At 35.0% G+C, this 8752-nt stretch overlaps 1 non-coding gene across 1 annotated transcript; it reads left to right on the forward strand.

The window, feature by feature from the left end:
• The first annotated feature begins 6509 nt into the window (after window positions 1–6509).
• On the forward strand, window positions 6510–6585 carry TRNAN-GUU (transfer RNA asparagine (anticodon GUU)). Its single transcript has one exon. It is a non-coding gene; the product is annotated as a tRNA-Asn (tRNA).
• The last annotated feature ends 2167 nt before the right edge of the window (window positions 6586–8752 follow it).

An 8752-nucleotide genomic window follows, 5' to 3' on the forward strand; every position in this document is an offset into this window, starting at 1 on the left:
CATACTCTCCTTTAAGTGATTGCTTTCTTTAAATTGGCAAGACTGCCATTCTTCAATTTCAGCCATGAAAAATCTTGGATCAGCATTTGGAACATTGATGATCTCTGGAAAATAGTTGTGAAATTTACAGCTAGGAATCAGTAGGGTATAGGTGAAAAATTTAAAACTCAGGGTCAGATCTGAGTCTTCACTCTATCCGTTATCAGCTGTGCGACTGTGGGCATGGCACTTACCCTTTCTTTGCCATGTTTTGTCCTCTGTGAAATGGTTATAATCATAACATTTTAGAATTGTATGTTAACTGAATCTAATGGGAGAAGATATATACACCCCAAATAGCCTCAGATGGCTAAGAATAAATATGGTTTAATTGGGAACAACTTGAATAAATCTCTTTAACCTATCTGAAACTCAGTTCTCTTTTATAATAACATCTTCTCCCTAGTGTTTTTAGAGAGTCACATAAAGTAGAGGAGGGAGTGGGTCTGCAATTCTGCCTTGTACTGTGCCTGCTCAGTGCAATCAATGGCTGCAGGTAGTCACTCTGGCATATGGTGCTTAGCATACAGTGTACATAGGCAAGGGTTAGTTACAAAAAAAAAAAAAAAGAACTGTGTGTTAAAGTAAGGTGGTATATTGTAAAGAACTTTTTGATTTTAAGGAAAAAAAGTCAATTTGGTGTAAATTAAGCAAAAGTATTTTATTGGAAGGACATTGAAATTTTATAATATCCACGAAAGCCTGATGAATTGGGTATGGCAATGGGGTTAAAGCAAAGCAAACTTGGTTCAGAAGCAGAAAAGATAACAAAATACTTCCAAAAGAAACTCTAGTCCAATTAGGCTCAATCAAATGAAGTGTAACTTCAACACTGTCAGGGTCTTTGATTCTCTGATCTTGTATGAAATATCAGAGGAGAAAGACCACATTGGCCTAGGTTAAGTCATGAAGCTACTTTTTAAAAAATTAATTTAAAGAGAAAGAGAGAGAGAGGGAGAGAGATATGTCCATTTGTTGTTCCACTTATTTGTGCATTTTGTGATTGCTTCTTGTATGTGCCCTGACTGAGGATCAAACCTGCAACCTTGGCAGGTCAGGACAATGCCCTAATCAACTGAGCTACCAGGCTAGGACTTATGAGGCCACTTCTTTTTCAGGAGTGAGAAGCATCTCTGATTACAGTTCTTCCCAGAACAATCTTCAGTGACAAAAAAATACTCCACTTAAGAAAAACTGATACTATTGGAAAGGGAAAACTAATGCCAACTATTCCAAAACAAAAATGTCTTCCTTTTCTTTCAGCTTTATTGAGGGATAATTGACAAATAAAATTGTAATGCATTTAAAGTGTATGTTATGATGATTGGATATTTATACACACACACACACACACATACACACACACACTCACACATTACATAAGGATCCCCAATAGAGCTAACAGATTCATCACCTCACATATTTACTTATTTTGTGTGTGTGTGTGAGGACACTTAAGCTCTATTCTCTTCACAAATTGCAATTATACAATTATAGTATTATCAACTCTAGTTACCATAAAACAAAAATATCTTTGACAGACGAAGTACACAGAGTTCCTGATAGTGACTAGGTACTCAGTATATGGCATTTCATCTCCTTTTTCTACCTCATTTAGGTAATTCTGACTTGGGATGCAAGGTAATACTTTGTAATAGTTGATGTTAGCCCAGTAATTTCTAAGTGTAAGAAGCCCATGTCTCAGTAGCTTTCATGTCCTTGAAATGAGAACATGTTATTCGCTCACAGAAGAGCTTTGGATACCAATCCTTCAAGAAGGGTCTGAGGATTTCTAAAGATGGAATTTTTTACAGATGGAGCTCATAGTGGTGGCGAAGATAGAGTAGTCCTCTCCAATTAACTATCTTAGTGATGACATCTAGGGACATGTGGCTATATATATATCACTGTTTCCAAGGTATACTTGAAGATCTATACATTTGGTATCATCATACAAGAAAATTAGTTCTATAGTAGATTTTTGTTCTCCAAATTGTGCATTCTTTTCAGAATAAGCATGGCCAAAAACAAACAACCCCCCCCCAAACAAACAAAAACCTCATATGCTCTTTTATCTCTGCTGATAGAAATGAAATCTACAAATATTCCAGAGAATTTGGCAAGTATAAATTATTATAGTCTGATAATTTTACTGTTTCTTCTGGAGTGATGGGGTAAATTCACTTTGTGGACATATTTTCATTGCTCACTGGACTTGAATATCTATCTTTTATACCTCTCTCACTTTTTACTCAGACTGGTTATTTTATTTGTCAAACCATAGTTCAATTTTATTCTTTTGTATATTTGCACATTAAGGAAAACTTTCTAACTGGGCCCTTTTCAAATTCCAACAGCCTATATTCCATTTGTAACATTTTAAAATAGATTAATCCCTAGCTTTCCCCCAATTATAATTCAGATAACAATGTGGGGAATTCTCCTTATAGTGAACTCTACATCTTCTTCATTTCACCTTTATGACCAAATTCACCACAGCACCTCTAGAGTCCTTCATTAAATTATCAAGACCCTATTGCATTTAGGATTAATTTGATCAGAGATGTGGAGGCCATCATAGCCACAGGGTCTGTATCACCAGCTTTCTTTTTCTTTTTTCCTTTTTAAATAAAAAAAATGACTTTGGGTTGTCCTGATCTGACCCATCTATTCAGAAGTTTGTTCCATTAACTTTTTTAATAGTCCCTTCTCCAGAGCTGATGAGATTAAAGTCATTTCTTCCCTAGAGGCTGGAGGGCTTCTGCCTTTCTCCATAATTCACTGACACCAGCTAATGGGTGGGGGAGAAAGAAGTGGAGGATATTGCAAAGCTAGGCCATGCTTTGCAATGACTGTGGGTTTACTGAAGAGATGAAATAGTGGGTGTTCTTCCTGTCTACTTTGATCTTTGTTAGAATGGTTATTTTTGTCCCTCCTTTCCCAGTTCTAGTTCGATGTAGGAAGAGTAGCCCGTATTACAGTCTATATAAGGAAGGTTGGGAGAGAACAGCTCCCTCCATATTTGTTTTCTATCCCTTTGGATGAAGCCTAAACTCCTATAAGTAGTGAATTGTTCTTTCAAATTAAGGTTTTAGATTTCCTAAACATTTTAGTAAAATAGCATATTGGGTTGTATGAGTCATTAGCATCTCATAAGAAACTTCACATTTACTAGATAATAGAATTTGAGCTAGAAAGCTGAACAGAGTCAAAGAATACTATGTCCCTAAGTAGTGGGAAAACTGGGTTCAAAAAAGCCCAGGAGTTGACAGCATCGCTAAGACAACTTTTACCAAACTTTATGATATTTAACCTAGGACTGGTCTTCTTCTAGCCCCCACATTCATACATTGTTCTGGAGTCCTAAAAGACACGGGTTTCTATTTTCTATTTCTTGGAATTAAGTATTAATTAAGCACTCTCGTCAAGTGTGTCTCATTTCTCCCTCACCATGTCTCCCTCGCTCCCTCCCTCTCTCTGTCTTTTGATAAACCGTGTACCCTGTCTCATTTCCTGGCACATTTGGGGAGGAAGTAACAAAGAAGATTTCCAAAAGACAAGTGATAGTCACAGCCAGATCACAGAAGTGTGAAGGAATTAAAAAATCAAATGAAATAACTCTCATTTCCAGCCATGGGTAAAATATTGGGAGGCTCAGCAAAGAATAAATGTTATGGAAAAAATAAAAATGAGAAGCTAGAAACTGAATAAATCCCAGAGAGAAGTCTAGGATATGTTCTAGTTCTAGTCAGACAAATTAGAATTCAGAAAGAGCACACATTATAGGGGCAATAAACTAGATAGTTAAAGCTACCCCTACCCTAGACCCCTCTTAACAAAACCCAAAGACTTCCTTTAAAAAGAACCAAGAGGATTCCATGTAACTGCATGCCTAATAAAGCTCATAACTCTTTAAAGGAAGGCAACAAAATTCAATATTCAAAAATGAAATATTGCCCTGGCCAGGTGGCTCAGCAGAGGTTGTGGGTTCAAACCCTGATCAGGGCACATAAGGGAAGCAATCAATGAATACACAACTACATGAACAATTAAGTAAAACAACAAGTTGATGCTTCTCTTTCTCCCTCCTCTCTCTCTCTCTCTCTCTCAAATCAATGGAAAAAAATTTTTGAAATGTAATATATATAATGCCTAACAGCCAATAAAAAACCCAAATATACAAAAAGAGGGAGAGAACAGAAAAATGTGATCTATAGTGCAGGGAAAAATTAATCAATGAAAGCAGATCCAAAAATAACAGAAAGAGCCAACAGGTATTACAATTATTTTCAAGAACTTAAAAAGAAATAATAACAAAATGAGGAGGTAAATAGAAGACATAAAACTGAATTAAATGATTGTCCAGAGATAGATAATACAGTATCTATAATTTAAAAAAATACTGAATATGAATAACTGCAGATTATACATTATAAAGCAAAAAATTAATAAACTCGAAAATGTAACAATAGATGGTGACCAAAATGAAGCATAGAAAGCAAAAACGAGCCCTGGCTGGATAGCTCAGTTGGTTAGAGAATCATCCTGAAGTGTAGAGAGTGTCAGTTTGATTCCTGGTCAGGCCACATATAGTAACAGATTAATGCTCCTCTCTCTCTCTCTCTCTTTTCTCTCCCACTAAAATCAATATATAAAAAAATTTTTAAAGAAAGCAAAACATGAATGAGAAATAAAGAGCAAATATTATGAAAAAATTAGTCTAAAGCGTGTCATTGAAATTTCAGAAGAAACAAAAGAAAGAAATATATTAGAATAGATAAATTCCAATTTTTTTCCCAAAGTTGAGGAAAACTATAGATCTGCAAGCATAAGAAACCCAACAAAACTAAGCAGGATAAACACAAAGAAACTACCCCACAGGGCATTATAATTAAATTACAAAAATCAAAAATAAAGAAAAATCTAAAACACATCTAAGGGAAAAAGAGATACATTACATACAGAAAAATACAATGAACAAAAAGTAGCACACTTCCCATCAGAAGTAACATAAACCAAAAGATGATGAATAAATATCTGTAAAGTGCTGAAGGAACAGCAACATAAACATACGTAAGAGCTCAAAAAGTTAACTTCTCAAGCTAGAAATTTAAAATCAATGGGCATATTCTTCAAAAAATAACAAGAAAAACTTTAATTTACACTGACAAATGAGGAGCACTTGAAATGGTAAATGTATGAGTAAATTGGTTTTAAAAAGCTTTTAAATTAAAAATATAATTGTGCATGTGGGCTTATAAAACATGGAAAAATAAAACATATAACAATAGCACAAAGGAGAGATGGGAAGATCAAGGTACTTTATAATAAATTTCTTATTTTGTACAAGAAGTGCTATATTGCCTGACCAGGTGGTGGAGCAATGGATAAAGTGTCAGCCAAGAACACTGAAGACCCAGGTTCAAACCCCTGAGGTTCCAGGTTGGAGCATGGGCTCACCAGTTTGAGCGCACATTCACTGGCTTGAGCATGGGAACATAGACATGACCCCAAGGTCATTGACTTGAGTTCAAAGGTCGCTGGCTTGAGCAAGGGGTCACTGGCTCTGCTGTAGCCCCCGGTCAAGGCACATATGAGAAAGCAATCAATGAACAACTAAGGTGCTATAAGTATGAGTTGATGCTTCTCATCTCTCTCCCTTTCTGTCTGTCCCTCTCTCTCTCTCTTTCTCTCTCTCTCTCTCACACACACACACATACACACACACACAAAGTGATATATTGTTTAAACATAGATTGTGATAAGAAAAAGATACATATTGTAAAGCCAACGGCATCCACTGATTTTTAAAAGAAAAAAAACAATAAAGGAGATAAAATGGAATACTAAATTATATTTTAAAAATCTAAAGAAGACAAGAAAGAAGGAAAAAAGAAAAAAAGACTATATAGAAAACAAATTACAATATGGCAGACTTAAAGCAGTAAGTATATTAAATAAAATACTTCAAGTAAAGGACAGAGATACTCATATTGGCTAGAAAAGCAAAACCTCACTCAATTCTGCCTACAAAAAACTTCCTTTAAATATAATATGAAATTACAGAAAAAGAACATTTGACATGCAAACCAGAATAGTAAGAAACTGCAGTGGCTATATGAATAAAAGATAAAGCAGATTTGAGGCCAAGAAATTTTATTGTAGACAAAAGGAGATATTTTGCAATGGCATAAAGGGGAAGTAATAATTCTAAATATAGTTGAAAAACTTGATATGCACAATCATAATTAAAATTTTCTGTATTCTGTAATTGATAGACCATATCAAAAAGGAAATCAGTAAGGATAGAAAAAATTTGAATATATTAGCAACTATATTAACCTAATTTATACTTATAAACACAAATGAAAGCATATATATTATTTTAAAGTATGCATAAACATTAAGCAAGCTAAACCATGTACGGGACAAAAATAACAGTCTTAAATTTTTTTTAATTTAAGTGAGAAGCCATGGCCAGTTGGCTCAGTGGTAGAGCGTCCGCCTGTTGTGCAGGAGTCCTGGGTTCAATTCCCAGCCAGGGCACACAGGAGTGACACCCATCTGCTTCTCCACCCCTTCCCCTCTCCTTCCTCTCTGTCTCTCTCTTCCCCTCCCGCAGCCAGGGCTCCATTGGAGCAAAGTTGGCCTGGGCACTGAAGATGGCTCTATGGCCTCTGCCTCAGGTGATAGAATGGCTCTGGTTGCAACAGAGCGGCACCCCAGATCGGCGGAGCATCGCCCCCTGGTGGGCATGCCGGGTGGATGCCGGTCAGGCACATGCAGGAGTCTGTCTGACTGCCTCCCCGTTTCCAACTTCAGAAAAGTACAAAAAAAAAAAAAAAAAAAAAAAAAAAAAAAGATTTGGATCTTTAAAAAAAAAAGGAAAAAAAAATTAAGTGAGAGAAGCAGAGAAAGAAAGACAGACTCTGCATGCCTATTGACATGGATCCGCCAGGCAACCCTGTCTGGGGCCCATGCTCTGGTCATCTGGGGTCATGCTTACAACTCAGTTATTTTTAGCATCTTAGATGATTCTCCACGGAGCCATCCTCAGCACCCAGGGCTGAGGCACTTGAATCAATTGAGCTATGCTGCAGGGGGATGAGAGAGAGAGAGAGAGAGAGAGAGAGAGAGAGAGAGAGAGAGAGAGAAGGGGAAAAGAGGAAGGGGGAGGGGAGAAGAAACAGATGGTTGCTTCTCCTATGTGCCCTGACCAGGAATTGAACCCTGGACTTCCACACATCAACATTCTACCACTGATCCAGCTGGCCAGGGCCAGTTTTTATAAATTTAAACAGATTGGAATTATTCATGGTATATGTTCTGACCACATAAATTTAACTGGAAATAAAAAAAAAATACTTCTGAAAAAATCCTTCAACATTTGGAAAATAAACAACAGACTGCTAAATATCTCATGTATTAAAAAAGAAATCCTAGGGGCAATTAGAAAATATTTTGAACTTAAAAATAATTAAATTATATAACAATTTGAGAGAACAACAAAATTAGTGCTTAGAGGGAAAATATATTGATATTCAATGTTTATATTAGAAAAGAAATGTCTAAAATCAATAATCTGTAGAAATGAAAAAATAATAAAATATTAATCTTAAAGTCAGTAAAAGAATGGGGAAAATGATAGATGAAATGAAATAGAGAACAAATAATAAAAAATGACTAGTAAAGCCAAAAGCTGGTTCTTTCAAATACTAATAAAATTATTAAATGTCTTGCTAAAATGACCATAAAAAACATTTTAGGAAAGCAGGTTTCCAATATTAGAAATAAATAAGGACATATTATTGTGGATTCAGCAAACATTAAAAAAATTATAAAAGTGTTCAGTAATAAATCCTGAACACTTCACCATGGGAAAAAATCAGAAAATATTAGAAAAACTTTATACATTAATTTAGATAAAGTGAAAAATGTTCTTGAAGATTTGTTTTTCCATAATTGATACAAAAAAATAAACACCTGAACAACCCTATATTTATTAAAGAAATTGAATTGATAGTTATTAACCCTTCTACAGGGAACAATCCAGGCCCAAATTAGTGAATTATATACAAAATATATGGTAAATTTTCTTTATTTTATCGCTGAGTAGTATTCCATTGTACAAATGTGCCATAGCTAAGTATTATTCTGTTGTGTAAATGTACAGTCATCTGCTGATGGGCACTTGGGCTGCTTCCAAGGCTTAGCTGTTGTAAATTATGCTACAGTGAACATAAGAGTGCATATATTCTTTCAAATCAGTGTTTTGGGTTTCTTCAGATATATTCCCACCCCAATAAATTCCATAAAAAATATTAAAAAGTGAAAAAATAATAAAATATGTTAGGTAGAAATAATGCCAATCCAACACAAACTAACTTGAAATATTTCTCAGCCCAAATACACTGCTCACAAAAATTAGGGGATATTTTATTGCTTCATATTCATTTTTAATTATCCCATAATTTTTGTGAGTAGTATACATGGCTAACATTATCCTCACATAAAAGCCAGACAAATACATCACAGGATGAAACTACAGACCAATAACATCCCTCATAAACATAGGTATACATTTCCTTAACAAAATAACAGCAAACCAAGGCCTCAACATACACAAATGAATAAAATCTATAATATGAGTTTTATGCCAGGAATATGAACTTGGTTTAACATTTGAAAAACAATGTAATTCCCCATAATAACA

Source organism: Saccopteryx bilineata, chromosome 2 (genome assembly GCF_036850765.1).
Source record: "Saccopteryx bilineata isolate mSacBil1 chromosome 2, mSacBil1_pri_phased_curated, whole genome shotgun sequence".
NCBI classification, from domain to species: Eukaryota; Metazoa; Chordata; class Mammalia; order Chiroptera; family Emballonuridae; genus Saccopteryx; species Saccopteryx bilineata.